General features: G+C 34.7%; 1 pseudogene; it reads left to right on the top strand.

The window, feature by feature from the left end:
• Positions 1 to 24,204: 24,204 nt before the first annotated feature.
• On the top strand, positions 24,205 to 25,144 carry LOC112652702 (39S ribosomal protein L39, mitochondrial-like; annotated as a pseudogene).
• Positions 25,145 to 26,391: the final 1,247 nt, after the last annotated feature.

Below are 26,391 nucleotides of genomic sequence, written 5' to 3'. Positions count from 1 at the left end.
AAAAGAAATCTGTAATACATGTATATATGTACACTCTAGGGTGAAAATTGAATTTGCTCATAGTTATGAAAATGAGCAATGAGTATTTTATTTGACTACACACACTTAGCAAACTAGCATTGGAAATCTTTTCTGTTTTCTTCATTTTTCCACTTCAATTTATTCATGGACTTGCTATACATTTAAATTTACATTTATATTCATGCTTAAAACATTTCAGTGGTTCCAAACATACTTGAAAATTAATGTTGTCTACATTTTTTAAATTTCAAACACCTTCCCACTTTGTTTCTTATAAACATACATACATAGTGTGTGTTTATGTATATAAAATAAGCTTTACATATATGTATTATGGGGTTATGTACATTAATATATTTGTCATGTTTAGGATGTGTATGAATATAATATATAAATTCACATTTTATTAACATATTCTTCTTATCTTAATTCTCCAAACTTTTAATTAACTCCTCCTTATATTACCAACTTTTATTTATTTTTCAAAATCAGCTCACATCCCAGTTATAATAATCTATTGATTATTACAACCAAAAATGAATTATCTATTAATTATACCTAGATTTTGTATAAGTACAATATGAATGTTTCAACTTGTTAAAAAATATTCTTTAATTATTTTAGTATGTTTTTCTATGTCTTAATTTCCCAAATAAATTGAAAATTTCTTGAGAAAAGGAGGCATATTTTATAATTTTTTATTTCTCTCATAATGTCCAGAAAATGCTATTATAAACTTAAGAGATCATTAAAACAAATTAAATTACTTAAATGTATTAAATGTGTTAGTTGAATTTAAAAATTTGTAATTAAAAGTTCATTAGTAAAAAAATAATAAAATAAAATAAAAGTTCATTAGTACTTTAGAGGGAGGAATGTAATACCCTTGAATTAAAAAAAATCAATGTTTTAAAAACATTACTATTTTCATTTAAAGAAATTGATTATTCCTTGGAAGACCATAGCCATCAAAAGCAATGTTACGCATTTGCCTGGGTTAAATTGGTTGGATATAAACTTAGCTTTCCTTGTAAATTTTCAAGAATAAAAAAATGAAAAATAATAGGTTATGGTTGACAGACTTGAAATATGCTATAAATATGTGTGTCCACATATTTAAATGGACTAAAGTCAACAGTGCTATGTTTTTAATAACAGCCTTTGAGTAGTCTGAAAGAATTCTCAAGGTAGCCAGGTGTAATATATTCCAAAGCCACATTGTAAGCACAAGAGAAAACTTCCCTAAAGTGGATGAGGTATGCTAGCAAATGGATATTTATTAACATATACAGTTCAAAAAAAGGACAAAATTTACATTAAAATATACATTATGCTTTGATTTTGATGGAAAGAAAGAAGTACAGCTATTTCTAACACAAATCTGAATTTTCAGCAGGCTCCCTATAAATCTCTGGTAAAGAATGTAAAAAAAAAATAATAATAAAAAAAAAGGACCTGCTCGAGGACCTACCCATATTTGTGAAACATTTTATCAAATATCTTTGGGAGTCCAATTTAAAATGTAGCTAAATATTTTGATTGGGTTTAGCATCAAGTGCAATTAGACATGTAAATGAAGATAGTTCTAAGATTCAGGAATATATTGTTATGCTCATTTCTTCTGAGCTTAGAATATTCATTATGATATTTATATGTTTATATATATTGAAATTTTACTTATATGCTAATATTTTAATGTTTTAATTGTCTAATTTAATTACTGTAGTGACTATTTATAGCTGTATCCGTTAGGTTTATGCCTTTCCAAAGATAAAAGGCAATTCACATGTGATGTTCTTAAAGAACTTGCAGAATCTGAGATCATTTTTTTTTTAGATATTATTTATTTATTCATGAGAGACACAAAGAGAGAGAGGGGCAGAGACATAAGCAGAGAGAGAGGCAGGCTCCATGCAACAAGCCCGATGTGGGACTCAATCCTGGGACTCCAGGATCACACACAAAAAATAGTGCAAATTATGTTTACAAAAAATATGAAAGCACTATGGCAAAGGCACTCAGCTAAGCTGGACCTAATTCTTGACCCTATATCATACAAACTGTGCAGTAGCAAAGATTTTCTGGACATTTTTATATAATAATAAATAACCAATAGAGATTTTGGTACCGGTAAGTAGCAGTAACAAACACATACAAAATGGAAGTGACTTTGGGATGGAGCAATGAACTTTTACAAAAGTGTTTGCAAAAAAGTAAAGATGCCTAGAACACATCATGAAATTGTAGACTTGAAGAAGTTGCTGGTGAGTGCTTAAAGGACTGTGACACCTGTCTTACTGACATGGTAGAAATGAGTTTTCTTGTTATGCAGTGGCATAAAGTTTATTTTTTTAAAAGATTTTATTTTTTTATTCATGAGAGACATAGAGAGAGAGAGAAAGAGGCAGAGACACAGGCAGAGGGAGAAGCAGGCTCCTTCAGGGGAGCCCAATGTGGGACTCGATCCTGGGACTCTGGGACTACACCCTGAGCCGAAGGCTGATGCTCAACCACTGAGCCACCCAGACATCCCAGTGTCATGACATTTAAATGAAGTACAGCAATTATGCCTAATAAACTGTATCTATCTAATATTTTAACCAAGCTCTTGAAGATGTCACCTGACTTATTCTTGCTTCCTATAGTAAAATATGAGAGTAGAGATAAATTGATGAAAAAATTATTAAATAAAATTTCGATAATTTTGAAAATCCTCAGCTCCTTCAAATGGTATTTGATACTAAAATAAAGAACTTTCAACAAGTGACTTTCAAGCAAAGTTCACATCCAGGTTTCTGCAATAAAAACAGGGTCTAAATATGATGCCAAAGACAAAAACCCCGTAGAAATTCTAAAGGTAAACATCATAGATCCTCCAATTAAATAGCAGGGCTTCTAAGAAAAATAAGGGCATTGTGCCTCAGAAGAAGGCCAAGATTGAAAATGGTTTATCCTGAAAAGATCTACAGGTAAGGCTTTTGTCTAACTCACTAGTCTCCAGGAAGATTCCCAGAAGATCCACACATTTCCTAAATGAGTCACACATGCAGAAACATCACCAACATTTACTGGGGGAAGACAGAAACAATGTAGAATCAAGAAAGTCCCTTGGACCCTCTCAGTCATGCTGGCAGGAAGCAGGCTGAAATTGCTCCTTAGCAGCACACACAAACTAAAAGAAGCATGGAAAAGGAAGGATAACTCAGGGGACAGAACTAAGGTTCCAAAAGGTGACACAAAAGCAATGCAGAATGATTTCCAGGGACTTGTGACCGAATCAATAAATTTCTAATATTTGCCTCATTAGATAGCAGAACCGATATGGAACTGTGACTCCTTTGTTCCTCCAATTGTCGCCATTTTCAGACAAGAATGTCTGCAGTGGTTACCCTCTGTCTGTCCCATCATCACTATCGAGTGTGTGTGAGAGGCAGATAACTTGCCTCCTTGATTTCATAGGCAGAGATCAAGTGGGACAGTATTTAAGAAGAAGTACTTAAGGAACGAGGGAGCCTCCTCATTCATACCTGGCCCTGATAGAGAAAATGAGATCCTGGTTTTTAAGTAGATGCTTTTTAAAAACCTTTGAAAGGGGTGCATGTATTTTGCATATGGGAAGGATGTGAATCTGGGACCCAGAGGTTGTGGTAGGAATCCTCAAAAATGGCCCTTAATTCTTCCACCCCCTGGTATTAGCAGTCTTGTGTAATTATAACCCCTTTATTTTTATTCAGATATTCAACATTAATATGCTGTCATTTTAGTTATAGATGATACTGGACTATGTTGGAAAGATTAAAAAATACGGGAAAGAACAAGGAAAAGAAATAACTGAAAAGTTTATCCTTTACCATAGGAAGATGTTTCATGCATTGCCTGCCATTTTACGTGTCACGTTCTCTTTTTTAAAATGGTCAGAACACTTTCACAAAGTGGTGATGAACATTTCATATTTCACCAAATTTCAGGCAATCGTGTGTAATTGCAAGTAATTCCATAGTTACCATAATAGTGATGATTTATTGTCTATAGTTAACATTTTATTTATGTATAGATATGAAATGTGAACTCAAAATAGCATTATTTGGTCTAATGCTATTAATATACTGATGCTTTTGATTAAAATCAGTCCCTTATCACTAAGTACATAGGAATGTATGAAATTATTCAATTAGTAAATTATTGTTAGAATATAATTATGAAATGCCATGAATGATACTTTTCAAATACATCGTGATGCTGCCTTTTCAAAGTTATAATCCAGTAGTCCTCGAACTTCTATCGATGATCCTGCCACTGTTCACACTACTTGAGGAATATTCCTTTTAAATTTGTCTTCCAATTCTGTTGTTGAAATGCCTTCAATATTCGCATCATTTCAAAGATAGATTTAATTTCTGAAAATATGCTCAAGGCATTATGGGAAAAGTCTGGCTTATCAAACTAGTTAACATAATTTTATTAATATTATTTGTCTATAAATACAGATAATGTTGATATGCCTTGAAAACATCTATGAGCTAAATTCAAAATGAGAAAAAATCAAGTTTCAACAAGGAAAACTTCATTACAATATGCCTTATTCTTTCAAAGTTAAAAGTGGAAAGTTCAATATTCATTTGAGTCTGTAAGCTTGGTATGCTTATAAAAATAATCCGTCACATTATAATCACATCTAATACATTTCACTAATTGTGTCTTTATGGCTTAATAGACTTATTTTTTTCCCCAAAAGCATTCAACTTAGACAACATTAATGAGATCAGACTTAATTTGCAATAGACTCAGTGAAATGAAAAATTAGGTTAGCTTGATTTAACACAATTGGCCAAAAGGCCAAACTAAATCCTTTTTTTTAAAAGATGAATTCAGTGTCTCTATCCTGTCCTCCTAAGACTTGATACACTTGTAGTTTGTTCCAACAATTAAGTATTCAGTTATTATAGCTTTGTATACATCTCTGCCGACATGAACTAGCTATGACCTTGGGCAAGTGGTTTTATCTCTGTGCTCAGTTTCTTATTCTGTACAATAGAAATAATATTTACTTTGTGCTTCTTAGAAAGGATTAAAATAAGTGACTCTAGGGGCGCCTGGGGGGCTCAACTGGTTAAGCCTCTGTCTTCAGGTCAGGTCATGATCCCAGGGTCCTGGGATCAAGCCCCACATTGGCTCCCTGCTCAGCAGCGAGTCTGATTCCCCCTTTCTCTCTGCCCCCCTTCCTGCTTGTGTTCACTTTCTCTCTGTCTCAAATAAATGCATAAAATTGTAAAAAAATAATAAAATAAAAATAAAACAAGCGATTCTTTCAAAACGCTTTCCACATAAGCACTTAATAATATTTAGACATCATTATAATCATTTTTCTATTTAATTATTTTCTTAATAATCCTAGCCTTCCCCAATTTTTCTCTCCTCCTCTTAGGCCTAATGTTTTTAATACCATCTGCCAATGTCCATGTCCATTTCCCATTGTTGACCTATTCTTTCTTTAGATATGTTTATGAATTCAATTTATGTACAGTCATAATTCACAGATGGAAAACCAGTTTGTCTTTTTCAGATTTTTTTTTTCTACATCTGATTTACTGAATAAGCTAGGGTAGCCAGCTAGCAGAAGTCAAAGTTATTTTTTATTGTTCTCACTCTCAAGTTCTCACTCTCAAGCTCACACTCAAGTTCTTCAAATCATTCTTCCCTGGCTCAAAAGCTCAGCCATATATCTTAGTTTTTCCACTTACCTGCATTTGCTAACAAGCTATATGGTTCTCGGCTACTGAAGAGCACCTCAAGTCTAATATTAAAGCCTTCAGTTTAAGCTTTTTTGCCACATTCACGTAATTCCACCTGGGCTTAGTTTCATGCCTGCTGTGAAAATGGGGCAGGGCATGAGAGGACTATTGTATTTATTCCACTTTCACTTTTATTCTATCTTCTCATTTACTTTTAGCCTCTGGATTTGAGAATAGTACTAAGAACCAGAGGGAAGGCGGGGTAAGGAGACTGGTTAAAATCTTTACTGTCCTGCTCCATGAGACTCTCCTGTGATTTTTGAAAAGGCCTTTTTGATAACCTTCCAGTGCATTTCTTTCTGATGCAAGTGGTTCAATGTCTTATTGATCACTTTTCCTAAACACTCCCCAATAGTCTTTTTCATTCAAGGGTGACTCACACTGGCACTGGGTTCATTTGGGCTGGAATCTTTTCAAGATAAATGGGATTCAGCTACCTTCCACAAGGTCCAAGTGAATCTTGAGACTTGACAAAATCTGGAAGGTGAAGTTGCTCCCTGCATTCTGTTATCATAGGTAAGGTCATATTAAGTCCCTTAGGTATAGAATGATCCAGGAAAGGGTCTGGTACTAAGTAATTCTGTACACCACAATTTCTGGTGGGCGCAGGTCAACGTTTCCAGTAGCTTCTCTTTAAATCACTCCCTTTCCTGGCTGGAAGCAAGGAGGAAGGAAGCATGCATTCACATCCCCCCAATAAGAAGGAGGGAATAACATGACTTAACATTCAACCAACCTCTTTCAAATAGATGTCCACCTTTTAAACTTTTTTGATCAATATTCTTACCTCCTCTCAGATACTCTTAAATAGGATGATAAACATGACCATCACTTAACATGGTAGCACCATTACTTTTTCTAATCTAAAGGGTCTCAACCAAAATTCTAAAAAAACAGAAACATTTCACTTAATATCCTGCTACCTCGTCACACCCTCATTCATTATATATCCAATTCATAATTTCAACCTGAGCACCAATTCTTATTCCCATTATTTCTAAGTACTTAGGAGAGGACATTATCTACCCCCTGATACTGATAGTGGTTAACAGTTTTTAGTTACGATTTAGTCACTAATTACCTGAATTATCTGAGGTAAGTTAATAATATGGAGAAATATTAAAGTTTAAAAGCCCAAATCTGGTCAAATTTGTATATGGAGCTGGACTTGCTGAATTTTCATTCTTGTCCCATTTATAAATTGTATGACTTTCAAGTATTAATCTCTCTAAGCATTAGTTTCATTTCCTGTACATTGATTATAGTAAAGCCACATAAATTTTACACACTTTCTCTGAAAATCTCCCTCTCACTACTGTCTCTCTCATGTCCCTTCTGTGGAATTCCCCACAAGGAGCCTGTTTTTCCAGCACAGTCATAGGACAGGCATGTGTTGTGAACATGAGCAGCGAGTTTCTTTTCTGGAAGCTTTGAGGGCTGGAAGTGAAGAGCAAAAAAGAAAGTCACTGCAGAGACAGATGCTGGGTGGGCCACCACACGGGCACTTGCGTTTTTTTGTTGTTGTTGACCATGAGGTAGTTCTCCCAGCGCCTGGTCTCCAGTCTCTTGTCCTTCCTCCGATCCTCTGATCCTCTGATTTTCTCTATTTCTAAAAATAGATAGAATCATTTTCTGAGGCAAGAAATTAAGAGCACTGGTAAATTCAATTATAATTATTATTTTTCTTGTATCTTTCCTCAAGTTTCTTATGAAAAAGAAGTATTAATTAGCAGAGCATTCAATGCAATACTTTGTGCAAGTGAATTGTTCCTTTAACTATTGTATCACTGCCTCTTCCCTGTCTCTTTGCAGCTCCCTTTTCTCTGTTAATCCTATGTTTTTCTTTTCTTTTCCTTCTTCTTTTCTTTTCTTTCTTTCTTTCTTTCTTTCTTTCTTTCTTTCTTTCTTTCTTTTTTTTTAAAGAGGAGAAGAGAAGAAGGGGTAAGAAGAGGCAGAGAGAGAAATGGAGAATCTTAAGCAGGCTCCATTCCTAGAGGGGAGCTCAACCTCATAACCCTGAGATCATGACCTGAGCTGAAATTAAGAGTCAGACACTTAACGACTAAACCACCCAGGTACCCTCTCTGTTGGTTTTCTAACGAAGAAATTTCAGATTTTGCTACTTCTCTTTTTCTCTACCACAAACCCTTCTTTGGCAATGACTTCTAACAACTTCTTCCAGTGAATGCCTTTTGAATATCTGTATTTCTAACCTGAGTTCCATACTCAAATATTTATCAGTCCAATAATTACAGAATGTCTATTTTTAGATTTTAGCAAATTCTCAAAAATAAATATTTCTCAATTGGAACACATATACCTCTTTCTTCCACAAATATGTCCTTCGCAAAGCATTCTCTATCTTGTTAAGCAGCCCTGCGTTCTATCAATGAGCCACACAGGAAAGTTGACATACGTTTTCTTCAAATTTCTACAGCCAATTATTTGTAAATCTTAGTGATACAACTTGACAAGATTTATTTTTTACTTCATCTTTCCCTTTGCACAAATACTGTTGCCTTAATTTGCAGCTCATTATTTTCTTCCTGAGTTGTTGGATTTGATTCCTTAACAATTTTCATGCCTCCATTGTCTCCTTATTCAAAATACATGAATTATACAGTCTGCCATCAGAATAAAGCTTCTAAGCAGAAATTTAAACTTTGCTATTTTTTTTTCTGTTTTCCTCAAACACCTTCAATGACTTTAGGCTGCATATGTAAGAGTAAAATTTGTAAATGTAAAGAAAATGATTTTTACTGTTATGTAATCACAAGTACACATGGAAATCCTTTCTACCATCACAGTTTGAAAGTCCCAGCTTTCTTTTTGGTTGTTTCTCCTTCCTTCTTTTTGCCATTTCATAATTTCCATAGTACATTCTACTTTTTTTTTTCTTTTTCTGGAGAGAGAGAAGAGGGGATAGAGGAAACTGGAAAAAGAGAATACTAAGGAGGCTCCATGCCCAGCATGAAGCCTGACGCCTGGCTCGATCTCACAACCCTGAGATCATGACCTGAGCTGAAAATCAAGAGTCCAACACCTAACCAACTGAGCTGCCCATGGCATCTCCACACGTTCTACTTTTCAACTATACTTCCCGCTCCCAAGCTCCATCCTAAACTAGTGGAATATCTTAAGACATCATTTCTTACTTCATTTTCGTGGGGCAAAAGTAAGATATTATTGTATATGGATAGAGATGACATTAGGTTTGTTACAGTCTTCAGAATCTGCAATCACATTATTTTCTTGCTAATGTCATCCTAGAAGACGTGCATATTTCAAGTAACAAAGTTTCTGTATCTCTAATCAAATATCCTTTCCACTATTGGTAAACAGTATCCTAATAGGGAATGAAGGTAAAAATCCCACAGTTACAGATACAGAATAATATTACATTGCCTGTGCTGATGTTTAATTCTGACCCTGGCATGTTTTCTAATTTATTTTTCTACCATAATATCTTCTGGCAGGAACTGCAAATTGCCTGAATATATCTCCTCTATTTAGAGATTTTCTTTAAAGATTTTTATTTAAGGCTACAATTTTTCTAGTCTGTGAGATTCACTCCAGAATCTCTCTTACATTTCTTACATTTACATATTCAGTGTGACTAAGATTTGGACTATGAGATGGAAATAGAGGTGTGGATGGGACTTCAAAAAATTATCTTTATAAGTAGTGGTACATGTGTTCTCTTACCCTTAAAAAAAAAAGAGAAAATGTCTTTATTTTTCTACCCTGCAAAGTAGCCCTGATGATAAAGCTCAAGTAACTTCCTTGGACCAACAGATGATTTTGAAGCTAATTTATAAAGACAGCAGAGCATGGAGATAAAAGAACCCTGAGAACTTCTAGACACCACTATATTAGCCTTGGACTGCTATCTTCAGAATATATTTTTTATGTGATGGAGAAATAGATTTGTATTTTTCACTCCAACAGTGTTCTCTGTACTTGATCCCAATGCTAAGTTGTAGACCTTTCCCATTTCTCCATTTGCTTTCTCTCTATCCCTCTTACACATGCACACAGGCACACACATACATGAAAACACCAGGTAACTTGGAACTAGTTCATTATAAAGCCACCTGGGTGCATCTCATCTCAACTATATTCAGTGACATCATATCTGTCACTTGAAATTAGCTGTGGTGGACATTTATACCAGAGAACTTACCAAACATGGTACATCAGGTATTTTACTCACATTTTTAAAAATCCTAGACAACAGTTATTAAACCCAGCACACTGCTATACTGCTGTGCACACTACACACACACACACACACACACACACACACACACCAGGCCCACGTTACATTGGACAGTCTATCACTCTGGACATGCAGACTGTACTGGCCCATTTCTTTATCCTCATTCTATTCATCTACACTTAGAAGACTGTGCATCCATCATCTGTCCATGCCACCACGTCAGTCTCTGCCTGGTATATATCAACTTATTTTTCAAGACACTGTACAAGAATAATTGCTTTATACGCTGTTACCATGTTTAATCTTTTCTCTTAGAATTAAATCCACCTTCCTTGTTCTCCTATTGAAATTTCTTTGTGCCGCTACATTACTCATTAGAGTTTTCTCTGCATTATTATTCTCCCACCCCCCTGCCAGTAAGTTGAGATCTCCTGGAGGGGAGAGAAAGTATATCATTGCTTTTTACTCAAAGTGCCTAGCAAAATTGACTGCACTTACTTGAACCTGAACAAAAGATTGCTGAGCCTAATTGGCTTTATTGTTAGTTCAGAAGCATCTGTGGATGAAGGATATTTTATTTTTCTTACAACTTTCTAGTATAGTGCTGGTTTTACAGAAAAGAAAGCACATATTTCTTTTGTTGTTATTACGTTCATTACTATTTTGTTTAAATACTTCACATGAGTCAAAACTGTACAGCATAAATTCTTAATAAAAAAAAAGGCCAAACACACTGATCTCTAAAATAAGTTTTCTAACTTTTGAAGTCATAACTTTTCTCATATTCTAGTTCATTTTTATTCCACTTCAGACACATCATTTAAGTTTACACATGCACTATGTGATGATAAAACATGAAGTGATGCTATTCTGAAAATTCTTTACAGTTCTTAGTTTCATATTGTATTTACTAATCAAGCCCTTAAAAACTTAAAAATAATTTCAGTAAATATTAGACTACTTTGTACATTTCATACTAATTTTACATTTTATTTTTGAGTAAATTGCTTATATTTCCTTTTAATTTCTCCTTTGAGTCATTTGTTTCCAGGTAGAAGATACCCAGTCTATCAAGTGAGACAAAGCAATGTGGTATTTATTTAGTTAAATGATAGATAATATAATGTGAATATATATAATATTTATATTTATTTCTATAATACATATATAAATAAAACCTAACTACTAAGAATATTGAAATAAGATAGCATATCATTTCCATCTTTATCTTACTATACTTGAAATATTCCAAGAGTTACCATGCATAGGTTTTTTGAATACAGACTTTTTAAAAAATATTATATTTATTCATTTATTTAAAGAAAGGGAAAGCACATGAGCAAGGGGAGGGTCAGAAGCAGAGTGAGAGAGAGAATCTCAAGCAGACTCCACGCTGAGCACAGAACCTGACTTAGGGCTCAATCCCATTACCCTGAGATCGTGACCAGAGCAGAATCAAGAGTTGGAACACCCAGGTGTCCCTGAATATAGACTTCTAAATATCTGCCACTCAAAAATGTTTGTTTGCTGTGAAAACATTTTAATAGATAAAAGGAAAATATGAGATCAATCCACAATCTACAATTAAACAGTTCCATGAGTAAACTTGCCTAAGATTCACTTTCCTTTTATGAATCACAGTAAGATTGTTTGACGTTGTCAGCGAGGAGCAAATGAGACAGTGCATACACAAAGGCTGGGAAATGAAACAGTGTCACAAATATATTTTTAAATATGTGTTAATTTTTCCTGGGTGCTCAGAACAAACTGATGAACAAAGACAATGGATGGAGATTGTCTTCTGTGGTGGATGTGCAGTCTAGTAAGGAAGATAAGCCAAATTTGTAAGTAGAATCATCTACAGTATATTCACCCTCTCACCTTTTCTCTCACTGGTGCCACGAGGATCCCATCATTCTGCTCTAACCAACTTTACCATTCTTCTTTTGTAACTCAAGCTGATGTGGCGTTTGACATTATTGACTACTTCTCACTTTAAATATTCTCTTTCCATCTTTTCTATCTATATTAGGATTAAAAAAAACAGAATCAATATGTTATATATAACCAAATACACATAACCAACAGATGTTAAATTAAAACCTAAAAATAATTTCAGCAAATTTTAAGTAAAACTGTACATTTCATATTACTTTACATTATATTTTTGAGTAAACGTTTTTGTTTTTGTTTGTCATTTGCTTCTAGGGAGAGAGAGAGAGAGAAAGAGATTTATAAGGAATTGGCTTACACGACTATAGAGGCTGATAAGTCCCAAGGTCTGCAGTTGGCAAGCTGGAGACCCAAGAGTGCTAATGATATAATTCCAGTCCAAGTCCAAAGGCCTCACAACAAAAAGAGGAGATGATACAGTTCGAGTCTGAAGGCTAGTATTTGTGAACCTAGAAAGAGCCAAAGTTTCAGTTTGAGTTCGAAGGCAGGAAAAAACTGATGTCCTAGTTCAAAGGCAGTTAGGAGGAGTCCCCTGTTAGTCACAAGAGGTTCTGACTTTTGTTTTGTTTTTTTTATTCAGACCTTCCCCTGATGAAAAGCCTACCCTATGATGAAACCAAGCTACACACACACACACAAAAAAAAAAAAAAAAGAAAGAAAGAAAGAAAGAAAGAAAGAAAGAAAGAAAGAAAGAAAGAAAGCTACCTTACTCAGTATATTGATGTAGATATTAATCTTTTCCAAAGACATCCTCATGCATATACCCAGAATGATGTTTAACCAGATGTTTGGGTACTCTTTGGCCCAATCAAGTTGACCATAAAAGTCAAACACACTATCATATAATATTCTCTGTCTCTGGCCACTTTTTAATAAGTTCCTCTTTCTATAACTGTTCTTTAAGAGTTTTTCTTCCCCAGGGTTTTATACTAATCTTTTCCTAGGTGATCTCGTACACACACATAACAAAAAAGATTTGAACAGTTGTATCAGAATAAAATTAATGTCTCTCACTCAGCACCAATTTTTATAAATTACTGAATGAGTACAAACACCAAGCACAAAATGAACCATCGTGTAATTGAGGAAATCTGATAACAAGATGCAGCTCCACAAATTGCCCTCTTCCATATATGAACATGCTGAGTTCCAGATTTAAAAGATAAGCTACTTTCTAAGCAAAATATGAAGAAAAGTTAATTATGCAAAGGAGCCATTTCAGGAACCATATTTCCATAAATCCATAAATTCCATTTTTTTACAATAAGTAACCTACACAAGGAATATGTAGCAAAAATATTATATAAGGAGGGCTCTTCATTGTCTTCCTGATGGTAATAAGATTAATATCATTTCTAGAAAGGCTGGTCTGTAGCATACTCACAAGGAGTTTATACTGAGGTCATTTCTCTTCCCAGAGGGTCCTGATAGATAAGAAGTTAAAAGCCTGCGTGTGACCTTAAAATAGGATGATTATTTTAGATTTTCTGGGCAAATTCAAGGTGATTGCATGAGTCCTTAAAAGCAGAAAGTCAGTGAGAGAGCCATGGCAGAGGGGTCGTTGAAGATGTCCAAAGGGTGGGAAGATTCCACTCACCATTGCTGGAGGGGCTGCCATGAGGAAAGCATGAGGAGGAATGTAGGCAGCCTCTGGAGCCGACTGACCTCTGGCTGACAGCCACTGAGGAAATGGGGACATGGGCCATAACCGCAAGGTCCAGAACTGGGCCACAACCTGAATGAACTTGGATGCAGTTTCTTTTCAACACCTTACGAGAAGTTCCCGGCTGACATCCTGATCATGGCTTTGTGAAATGTTGACCAGATAAAAAAGTGGAGCCAACCAGGCCTTCTGACCTACAGGACTGTGAGGTAACAGCTGTGTGCTATTTTAAGTCACTAAATTCATGGTAACTTAGCATGACAGAAATAAAAAAAAAAAAAAAAATGAATGCAATGTTCAAAATTAAACTTGTTTTCTTATTGCTCCTTTTATCCATTTCTCAACTCCTTTTCACTTTTCTAACGGTAGACGGTAAAAGACAAACGAACAAACAAAAACCTCATTTTAATTTTGATTCATTACGTTCTTTTAATCAACTGTGAAATCCTACCAGCAACAAGCCTGAAACTTTTTTTTTTTTTTCATTGTAGTGTGGGGAATCTCTTGTTTTGTTTTGTTTTTGGTTTTTTTGGCCTCTCCCTTTCTAGTTTGAGGTAACCATCTCTCTGCCCGTCCCTCTTTTAATCAGGGCCGCAAATGGAACCCCTGCTCCTTCACACCAGACTGTCCTGTCAACCAGGAAATCTCTCTTCTGGGCCAGGACCAATAGGAGGGAGCAGCCAACTACTGCAAGGCAGCTGTTTACCCCACACACGGTGGCAGGGAGGAAGTGCTGACAGCAGCCTTACCCTTGCTGCTTCTTCCCCATCGCTTCCGCTGCTTGCTTGCACCACCCTTGGTCAGAAGGGATGCACCAGCTCCACTTTCCTCTGGTGCTCCGCGCCTGGTTGGAGCCTCCTCAGCCCTTCCCCTGGAGACCCGACACTGGAGGGGAGGGCAGCGGGTGGCCAGGACTCAAGTGGTTTTGAGAGTCAAGGATTGTGCATCACCTCAGCTGCTGATGGGAGGATCTGGTTCCCAGGGCCTCAGGTCACTCATCGGTGGGGCACCACCAACATCCAGACTTGGAGGTTACTTGGAATGCATTCCACCAAATACAGAAACATCCCCAAACCTTCTGAGAATTGAATGCATCAGTTGTGCAATATGTGGAGCACCTCTTCACCTCATCACCTGCGTGTGCAATCTTCCACCCCCTGTGGAAAGACAATGGCTGATGGGCTTGGTCTTCTCCTCCCCTGCCCCTGCTGGATGGCTGGACAACCCACCTCTGCTGCCTTCTCTGCCTTTTTATTTTTTTTCCAGCTGAAACAGTTCCTGAAATCCTTCAACCACTTACCTCCTTTCTTTCATCCACTATGCTAGTTTATTCACCATCTTCCCTCTTCTTAATATCTAAAACAGATTCTATCTTTATTCACTATTTGCTATCTGACAAACTATTTTCTGCTCTGCAGAGTAGAAAATGTAAAATATGCATATGCATATAGAACCCTCTGATATTCTCCTTTTGATTGAAGGCTAAAAATGACTTTTCAGCATAGCTTGTAAGGTCCTTCAGTAACAGTTTTGTAAGAAGTATCAGTAGAAACCCATGAAAATGACCCCATTTCCACATTCCAAAAAGAAAAACAGAATCAAATCCACATCCAAGGGGTGAGGAGTGAAGTAAGAGTTTAGAACCACCAGCAAAGATTTAAAGGATCCATTCAATTTATGTATCTCTTCCTTGCCAAAGCAAGGAAAAAAAAAAAAAAACGGCAAATATATTTCTGAAAAACTACCAAGCAACTGCAGCCTTTGCTCTTGAAAGTTATCCAACTAGGAAAGGAATCACACCAATGAACGCGTGCCTGAATGTCAACCAACTTAGAGTTGCATTGGAGTAATCACACCTCCACAATTAACATCAGTCTGCTTTTACCTCTGAAAAATTACTAGTTCTTCAAGTCTGCACCTTCCAAATCTACGTAAGACAGTCATTTGCTCTGCTCAGAAAGATCATGCCTTTCCAGCATAGTTCTCTAAAATCTCAGTAAGCATGATGTGTGTGTGTGTGTGTGTGTGTGTGTGTGTGTGTTTAGTTTTAGATATCAACTATGTTCTTTTCTTTTGACAGGGTACAATGATCTGGGCATCTGTAAATGACTTGGCCATTAATAGCAAAAGATCAAGGACAACCATTTCGGAGTGATGTGAATGGATACAAGGAGAGAACACAAAATGTGACAATGTTGGTGTCTCGTGTTAATGCTTATCAGAATATATCCATCCTTAAAGAGGCTCCAACAGTCCAAACGACAGGCATATATAATCCTTTGACCATAAACATTTGGTTCTAATGACAGAAATAAATGTTGTGTGTGTACCTACCAACATGAATTCTCTCTCATAAAGATTAATTCAGCTATTGCCGCTGGGGCTATCCAGCATGAATAGAAACCAGGACTGTGCTCTTCATACAGTAGAATTCCAGAGAATGAAAGATACATGTCATCAGACCTCTTCTGTTGTGAAAGGGACAGCAACTTGACAGCAATTTTTAAAATGAGTCTGTTTTCACTGACTGTATGGCCTCTCAAAACACTAACAATCTTTGAAGACTTAAAAAATGCTAGATCTATTTAAGTAATATTTTACATAATTTTGCCTCCAAATAATTAACAATTTTAATATCAAAGGAAGTGTTATAATGGGTACATCACCTCAGAATCCATTTGTATTAGAACATACTATATCACCAGAAACATCCAAGCTAATATATGCTTAAATGGCATGCAAACAGCTTAGCTAAGGCAATGATTTACAGAAAATCTCTGCGGGGTCCTGTTTCTCCTCCAGGATGCTGAAACAACAAGTAATATGTAGAGCAGTCACTCTAGTATCTATTAAAAACTGTTTCAAAACCCAAAAAATGTTACCACTCCTAATGATGAAGTTGAAAATAAAATTGTGCTTAAAAAAAAAAAAATTGTGCTTATTGTCACTGCAGCTTTAGAGTCTATAAGATATGATGTTCTATTAGGTTGAATGTCTTCCACCAAGCACACCTAACAGTGAATCTGAACTTGAATCTGTGATTAACACTTGATCACTCTGTAATCCTTAGGCATCTGAACAACCAGGAGGAGGGGGAAAAAAGAGGCTGGGAGTGGGAGGGATACTTTACTGATTTTACTCCAGATCCAGAATAATCTAAAATTCCTGTAACAGAAGGGGGTCAGTCTGAAACCAGTGGAATTAATTGTGGTATTTTTTTAATGCTTCTATGTTCATAAGTAATGTATAATGTGAAATTACAGCAACTTCATTCTCAAAAAGCAACCATGTCCTTAGAACTCTCTGGGATTAAGCTCTAGGTTACAACAAAAGGTAAGCAATCCAGCCAACCAACGCTGCCTAAGTGTGAGGAAGACACATAATGAGTGACAAAGGTGGGAGGTGAATGTAAATTTATAATCTAGGCATAAATTCCAGCAGCAAAGACAATGACTTGTTTTTCTAATTTTCTTGCCTTACGTCTTTGAAGATATTAGAGCTACCACTTTTAATGTGACTCAGCTATAGATTAGATTTAATGAAAGGACAGAACATATTTGAGTAGTACAGACATGGATCATATCCAGCACCACTGTAATTCTCTCAGGTCGACCTGTTTTTTGTTTTGTTTTGCTTTTTTCCATCCATCTGCAACATCCAATTTTTCAGGGATCACAATCAGCTTCATATTGGTGCAGTATCACAGAATCCTTCCCCAGGACAATGTAATCCGGAAATGCAAAAGAGTTCATTACTCATGGAAAGAACTTTTGACCAACTGGAAACAAATACCTATGAATAAGTGTTTCCATCTTGGTGCCCAAGATGATGGTTCTTGGACATATTTCATATATCTTCTCAAGTAGTATCAAGAGATAAGAGAGGTAACTACTCAGTACTGCATTTTTGCACTGTATCCCATTCTTTTCTTGATCGGTTCTTTCTAATTCCTAACAATTTTGGGGTTATATTCCCAATAAGGTGGGTTTAGAAGTTAAAAAGTTTATTTATTTTTTTATTTTAATTTTTTAGGAAGATTTTTTTCTTCTTTTTTTAAGTTTCAGATACTTATGGGATGCCTAGATAGCTCAGTAGTTGAGTGCCTGCCTTTGCCCCAGGGCATGATTCTAGAGTCCCAGAACAATCCCATGTCTGGCTCCCTATATGGAGCCTTCCTCTCCTTCTGCCTGTGTCTCTGCCTCTCTTTTTCTGTGTCTCTCATGAATAAATAAATAAAATCTTAAAAAAAAAAGGTTCAGATACTTGCTATTCTGTAAATGTAATTCTAGATTTTTATGAAAATTGGAGTTGACCCTTAGAATGTCTCTTTTAGTCTGCCCTTGGTCACTTGGAATTCGAAAACATAAAATGAAAATAAAAATTAATTAATTAAAATAAATTAAAACAAAATAGCATCCCCACTGTCACTCAGAATGCAAGATATGGAATGAATTAAGCATAAGAGATAAATGTAAGTTAAAAAAGATTGGGGATCCCTGGGTGGCGCAGCGGTTTGGCGCCTGCCTTTGGCCCAGGGCGCGATCCTGGAGACCCGGGATTGAATCCCACGTCGGGCTCCCGGTTCATGGAGCCTGCTTCTCCCTCTGCCTGTGTCTCTGCCTCTCTCTCTCTCTGTGACTATCATAAATAAATAAAAATTAAAAAAAAAAGTTAAAAAAGATTTTATAGTTATTTTGTTTTTTCTTTAGTATTTTGTTTTTTCTCTTTTTTTTTTCTTTAGTGTTTTCAAAGTTAAACTGAAAGTATTATCTCATTAGTGGCTAGAGACTCATTGATAATTTTTAAGTTTAGAAATCACGTTTGGAAAGCTGTTATTTAGAAAAATTAAACACTTATTTAGGAAGTGATGCAGAAAAGATTTGTGTACGGTTGCCAGAAGTGAGGCTATTTCAGTAATGCAGGTGTGAGATGATGAGTTCCAGAGCTAAGGTGGTGGGAGTTAGTAAGTAAATAACCCATTTAAAGACATTTAAAGGGAGAGATTGACAAGATTTGATTGCCTATTAGAAGTGATGAAAGAAGGAAATATATTAAAAATAACTCAGGATCAAACTGTACACAAATTATTTGCTTTCTCATAATCATCCTTTTCTATTTCATAAAGCAAATGACCATGTAGAAGTGACTATAATGTGACAAAAAAAATGGAGATTTAGGAGTCAATACAATTATTCAAGAACAGATACTAATTGAGAGTGTATTTTAGACCAGGCAATAAACACTAGGCCAGGCCTAGACTGAATAATGAATAATAGTGAATAAAACAGACAAAAAAAAATCAGCTTTAATGAGCATTTATTTTAGTGTGTGTGGGGGGCCTGGAGAGGAGGAAAAATCAGGATAATTAATTCATTTTCATAGCATTTTAGATTAAAAACACAGTGGAAAAATAGGTCCTGCTGAAAAGGATCATAAACGTTGGAATGTGTAAAATTTTGAATAGGGGGATTAAATAAGTTTCACTGAGAAGGGACATTGGAATCAAGCCTAGAAATGAGTAAGGGGGATGTATGGTAAAGAGCACCCCAAGTAGAATAAACAAATACTGGGAAGACCCTGACACAGGAGTTTCAGAAAGGACATAGAAGCCAGTGGCAGGTCAAAGAAACTCCCAGGAGCAATATTTAGACAATTTGTGCATCTACTTGCATTTTTTTTTTTTGATAGATGCCTATTCATTTCTGAGCACATCCTTGATTTCTGACATGTAAAATTATTGAAGGCTTAGTTTGTACTTTTTATTCTCCAGACCCCAAATCACTTTTTTGTTGAAGAAGCTTGCAGACAGTTCAATAAAACTTGACTGGGGTCCAGTCGTGCTCACGGTCAGAATGGTGTAATTGCCTAGGCCTTGTTGGTGGCCTGTGTTATCTATCCATTTGTCTTATCTGTAAGTTTTTCTAATATTTTAATTCTTCTACCACCAAAGTTGAGTCTTCTTCATCCTTATTGGTACCTATAACTCTTTCCCCATAGAGTATCTGAGTTCTCAACTATATCAAGGTATTTTATTTCCATATGCAATAGATGCAAAATAGAATTGGAATTGCTTCACCAATGTCACTACTAATAACGTATCTACCAAGTTCAAAATTCCTTTTCATTTTTGCCCTTCAGCCTATATCTCACAAAGGAAGTACAAAGTATGGTATTCACATTTACTTGAAATAATTAATTCTCTGTGTAGGCGAATGTATATATTCTCTGCATATAATCAATTTGATGTAATTATGTTTTTATTCTGGTATTTAATTTTAGTTTTCCCTTCCTGTTTGATATAATTTAATTTAATTACTTTGTTTAACTTGGGGAATAACAGAATTCAAGTATCAAAGTCTCAGTCTATTCTCTATCCCTGCTATATTATAGCTGTTCTTATTGATAAGTGATTTAATTAGCTTTGTGTTTAGGGTGTACATTTCTTTTCTTTTTTCAAAAATAAGAAAATAAGATCACACACATAATCATGTCTTAATATTTTTTTATTTCTTTATAACAGATAACAGTATATATGTAATCTATCTAATCACACATTGCTTTTTTGATATAAACATAAGAATTTGTCCTAAAAATTGCTCCAGATCATAAAAATCTTTTCATTTTATGGTATTCAATTGCTATATAATTTTGCTACACTCCATTGATATATGGTCCATAGCTATATGGTTAAAAACCGGGATCAAATCCCACGTTGGGCTTCCGGTGCATGGAGCCTGCTTCTCCCTCTGCCTATGTCTCTGCCTCTCTCTCTCTCTCTGTGACTATCATAAATAAATAAAATAAATAAATAAAAATAAAAAATAAAACGTAGTTTTCAATCAGTGTCCTGATATTTTACTATTTCAAATAATGCTACAAGGAATATTTTTACCTATGTTTGCATTGTTAGAAGTATATCTTCAGAGTAAATTCCTTGATACAGAATTGCTAGGTATAAAATGTAAATGCAAATGTTGTTATTTTAAGATGTTGTATGTAGTGCACTGTATATGTAGGAATTATTCAAGTTTATAAATGCACTAGCTGTGCATGAGGGCACTGTTTACTCTATAGTTTAGAATAAAGTGTATTATTTAAACTTATCGTACGAAATAAGAAATGGTACCTCAATATAGTTTTAATTTTTATTTTCTTATTGTGGATGTTGAACATTCTTTCAAATTTTCAAGAATCACTTTTAAATCTGTGTGTGTGTGCATGTGTGTGTAGAATATATTAACCATCTTATGTGTGTACCTATGTGTTTATGACTTTTGCACATTTTCAAATCAGGTGTTTAGTCTTTTTTTCAGTATTCAAGAAAATGTGGTATGTACACAAAAAAGACTATTATTCAGCTTTTTAAAAAGGAGGACATTCAGTTATTTACAATAACATGGATGGACCTGGGGGACATTATGCTATATGATATAAGCCAGACATAAAAAGGGAAATCCTGCATGATCTCATTTATAAAAGAAGAATCTGAAATAGTTAAATTAATAGAAGCAGGTGTCCCTGGGTGGCTCAGTCAGTTAAACAACTGACTTTTGATTTTGGCTCAGATCATGATCTCATGGTGGTGGGATTGAGCCCATACTGGGCTCTGTGCTCAGCATGGAGTCTGCTTAAGGCTCTCTCCTTCTAATTCTCCCCAATCTTGAGAGCTCTCTCTCTCTTTTAAATAAACAAACAAATAAACAAACAAATAAAATACTTCAAAAAATTCATAGACACAGAAGAGTGGTTGCCAGGGACTAGGTGTAGGGGGAAAGCTGGGAGTTATAAGTCAAAGGGTACAAAGTTTCAGTTTTGCAAGATGGCTAAGTCCTAGAGATCCATAAAGCATAAATCCTATAGTTTAATAATACTGTCTTATAAAAAAAAAAAAATAATAATAATAATACTGTCTTATATACTTACATTTTTGCTTAAGAGGATAGATATTATGTTAAGTGTTAATGTCACCCATAAAAAATAACAATAAGCAAAGAGGGTAGAAGGAAACTTTTGAAGGTGATGGATATATTTAGAGCATAAATTATGGTGATATGATGGATATATACTTATCTCCATCAAGTTGTGTACATTAAATATGCATAGCCTTTTGTATGTTAATCATACTTCAACAAAGTGATTAAAATAGTATTTACGTATTTCTAAGTTTGGCCTTTTTTATTATATTCTTTGCAAATATATGTTCCAGCTTGCATTTATTTTTTCATAAAGTAGTATTTCACTTTCATAAGTAATATTTCACTGATTTTTTCCATGCAATTGTTTTATGTAGCTGAATGTTCTTTTAATTACCTGTGTATTTTTTTTTTTTTTGTATTTATAGTTTAAAGTCTTCTCTCACATCCAGATTCAAAGGAAATCTACACAGAATTTCTCTATTGCTTGTATAATTTCACTCTTTTTACACTTAGGTAACATCCATTTGATGTTTATTCTAGTACAATATGTTTTATGTATTTAAAGTTATCAATTTTTCATTTACAAAATGATCCAATCTTGCCAACACTATTTCATAAAAAGTCCATCTTTTCCTCAACTCTTTGAGATGCCACCTTAATTATGTATGAAAAATTTCCCCTGTACTTGGGAGTATTTATGAACTGTCTATACTGTCTCTCAGGTTTGCAGTCATTAGAATGGTTTATGATATGTTTTCTAATCTGACAAATCTGAAGTAACTTTATTAACTCAGTTTTCAGATTTTTCTATTATTTCTTATTTATTTTTCCATATGAGCTTTATTATCAACTGTATATATATATATGCATATGTGGGGGACACTTATGCAATATTTATTGGAATTCCATGGAACTGACTTACATTTCATGACTATTACTCTGGCAGCTGTTTTTAGGTAGTTGGCAGTGAGTATAGTGAGCAATGATGGAAACGGAATAATCAGTTGATATTGAGATAACTGGTGAAAGATGGCTAAGCCTTAGACCAATTTAGTAACCATGGAAACAAATTATTACTTAATTTTTTTAAAGATTTTATTTATTTATTTTTATTTATTTGACAGAAAGAGAGAGAAAACAAGCAGGCAGAGGGAGAGGGAGAAGCAAGCTCTCCACTTAGCAGGAAGCCCAATGCGGGAGTCTATCCCAGGACTCTTGGATCATGACCTGAGCCAAAGGTAGATGATTAACCAAGTGAGCAACCTAGGTGCCCCTATTGCTCAAATTTTGAACACATTCTACAAGCCATAGCAGTGGAACTTCCTAAAGAATTGAAAGCGAGGTGATAAAACCAATTATATTTCCAAGTATTTTGGTCGGAGCAACTAGATTAGTGAAGTTGTTCTCTACTAAGAAATGGAAAGCTGTAGAGGAAACAGATTTGGTGAAATGTGAGTTAAAGATCAATATAGATTTTTTAAATTTATTTTTAGTGTGTTAATTTTGAATGAGTTGTCTCCTAGTTGTGGTAAATTTTCTTTTTAATTTTTCTTTTTCTTTTTAAATATTACAGAATCGATGATATGCCCCCCTTTTTTTTGCATTCTACTCTCTTTGCAGTTTTGCCCTATTTTTCTGTGTTAGCTCTAATAACAACTCCTTCTTTTCTTTTTTTCTAATCACTCTTCTAAGTCTATCTTCTGAGTCATTTTAGAAAGCCAAAATTTCATTCTGTTTATTTTTAATAGCATTTATTCATTTTAATTCCCTCGCTGTATTTTTCTTTGAGTTTACATTTTATTTTATTTTTTTAAGTTACTGATTTGACCACTTGGCTAAATTTGTTTCATTCCAGATAATTTTTCTAACATTTTTCATTAACATTATAAATTTTCCTCCAGTAAACTTTTTGGTTGAATTCAATAAGTTTTGCGTTAAGATTTTTGTGTTTTTAAAAATTCTATGTATTTTTAAATTTTAATTGTTACTTGCTTATGGGCAAGAACACATCTCTCCCAAATTCTTGTTCATTTTAACAGAATATGGACAATGGCCTTGACTGGAGGTGAAGATCTGAGTTGTCTTCTGAAAGATGGATTTATAGTGTAGTTTTTTACTGTATAACTCTAAGTACACTTAAAGCAAATCAAGCATTTGGGTTGCAATCAATCCTCTAGATTGTGAAGACTTGTTATTTGGTAATTGAAATATTTATGCCTTAATGAAATACTTGGATGGAGCCAAAAGTATTTGGGTTGCTGCTTGGTTTCAGAAATGGTTTTAGAGTCATTTTAAAGTAATTCCTTTGTGACTGAAATAAATAAAGTTCAAAATAATTAGAAGCCACTTAGTTTTAGAATAACTTCTCAAAGGACTGTGAATTAAAATTAATCCCTAGATGCTTTAAAGGCTCTCATTAGTTGAACTGTTCATAATCAATAATTAATGTATAGTTCTAAAATGCTTACATTTTTGGAAAGAAGAAATATACAGTGGTTTATAGATAAGTGTAATTTGACAAAAATTTTACAGAAATAACTGACATTTCATCAATGATATTAAAAGAGGGGAACACAGGGACCCAAAGGAGGCAATATCCATGGGGATCTGGAGGCTTCGGCTCTGGTAGGTAATGTGCCATGGCTGGCTGGAGGTTTATAGCAACCAGGCTAACTTCTCAGCTGTTCCTGACCAAACTGATTGAAATGCAGAATGATCTCCTTAAAGAGAATAACAGGTAGTTATCATTAACTTCTCCAACTGAGAAGATTGAAGTTACATACTTGACGCTGGCACTATCTTTGTGATAAACAAAAACATTTCAACTCCTTATATTTTGTCATACATTTAAGTGGGTGGTGTTGCAGGAATTCCATTCTGGGTCTTGTGAACAGACAGGCTTAGGACATGTATAACCCTTTGACCAAGGTCTATGAGGTTAAATTTCTTACTTTGAAAGATCATGATCCAGGAGAAGTAAATAGGACTTGTGAGCATTTCTGTGCCATGATGATGGGCTGTGTCATAGAGAGGGCATTTGAAGATGAATATGTGCTCAGTTTGTTGAGAGCTCCAGCAGTTCCTGTAATCTCTGGAGCCTTCTGCTGTGATGTAGTTTTAGATAAGGAACTTGGTGAGTGGATGCCAATGAAAGAGAACCTGCATTCCTTCACAAAATATCCTCCCTCATGCTTTAATTTATAAAGAGCTTCCATTTGAAACCCTGGAAGTTGAAGCAAAAGTGGCATTAGATATATTTCAACACAACAAGGACAAAATAGATTTCATGGAGGAGAAGTTATCTCAGACCCCTGAGAGAAATGCCCAACTACACAAATTTGGTGACTTAATTGATGTGAGAAAGGTTCCTCTTATTCCAAGAACAAATGTTTGTTTCTGGTTTGAAGAGTCAGCAATCTTAAAGCCACTCAGTTAAGTCTTGTAGGAAGATTCCAGGACCTCTCATTACCTGTATGTGTCGGGGCATATTTTACGGTATAGGATAAGCTATGGAAAATATCTTGGAAACTGGTAAGTAAAGATCAAATTAAACCTTCAGAGGGAAGGTCATCTATCTAGTAACTTTCTAAAATTAAATGTAATAGTAGATTAAAATAAAATTTTCTATTAAACAAAACAAAACAAAACTTGGGAGCACAGCCTTCTCGGAGGGCCAGAGGTTAATAGTGGTTATGCAATTAGGCATGTTAGCTCTGATGCCTCTCCTCAGATTTTTTGTTTTCCTCTTGCTCTCCTTGGAGCTATCTTTCATCACCTCTCCGATTCCATCTTCTCACTTTTTCAGAGAAAAATTTCTGTAGTTTAGGTCTTTGTAGACACCTTCTCTGGTACATTTATAAACAGTGTTTCCCAGTTAATTTACACTACTTATGTAGTTCATTTAAGTACAAATAAATCTAAATAGTCTGCAAAAAGAAAGAAATGTATATACCATGAATTCCATGACTTACTAAAGTATTCTTTCGTCTATTTGCTTCCGTATAAAATCAATCCGGAGTAGAATGAAAGGTATAGAGCTACTACTGAATGATAATGCTTCAATGACCAACTCAAAATCTAGTCCAACTTCAGACATACAAGTAAAAAACTCAAGAGATTCAAAATTAATTCTAATCTATTTTACTTGTGTTCAATTGAGTGAGTGGATAATTTCTTTGCACATTTTCAGAAATGAAACATTTAAAGAATGAATGACAATGATTTTGAGAAGTTTATTAATTATGCTAAAAATTAACTCCTCTGCTGCTAGTATTTATGACTCACTTTTTTCTTGTTTATTTGAGTAGACTTTTAATTCAAGTCATATCTGTCATATCTGTCAGAAAGAAATATCATGTATAATAGTAATATTTATTTTATAATGTGTAATATTTCTACATTTTGTTTATCTAATACAGACAATTTTGGGCAACTTACAGCTGAAAAGACACTTGAAGATAGTAGTAAACTTTACTTTCTGAGCAATGTAGTAGATACAGATTTTATATAAATATCCAGTAGACATGAAGATATGATCCCATAAAGATGTGTTGAGATCACCCTAGAAAGTGGTCAAGTATTCTAGACTCAGAAAACCTTAGAATTATCTGGCCATGATTGATTCCTCCAAAAACCAAAAAATGCAAAACAAAACATTTATTGGTTGGATCATATAATATACTCTATTGTTTTGGTTGTTACTGCAAAGTTAGTCTTGGCTTAATTATAATGGTCCTAAAATTTGGAACAAATAAACATCAATAACAGAGTTAGAATCACACATTTTTTAAAGATGTTATTTATTTATTTATTTATTTATTTATTCA

Source organism: Canis lupus, chromosome 4 (genome assembly GCF_003254725.2).
Source record: "Canis lupus dingo isolate Sandy chromosome 4, ASM325472v2, whole genome shotgun sequence".
Classification (NCBI taxonomy): Eukaryota; Metazoa; Chordata; class Mammalia; order Carnivora; family Canidae; genus Canis; species Canis lupus.
Note: the sequence above shows the minus strand (reverse complement) of the source record. Positions and strands in the feature narration are given on the sequence as shown.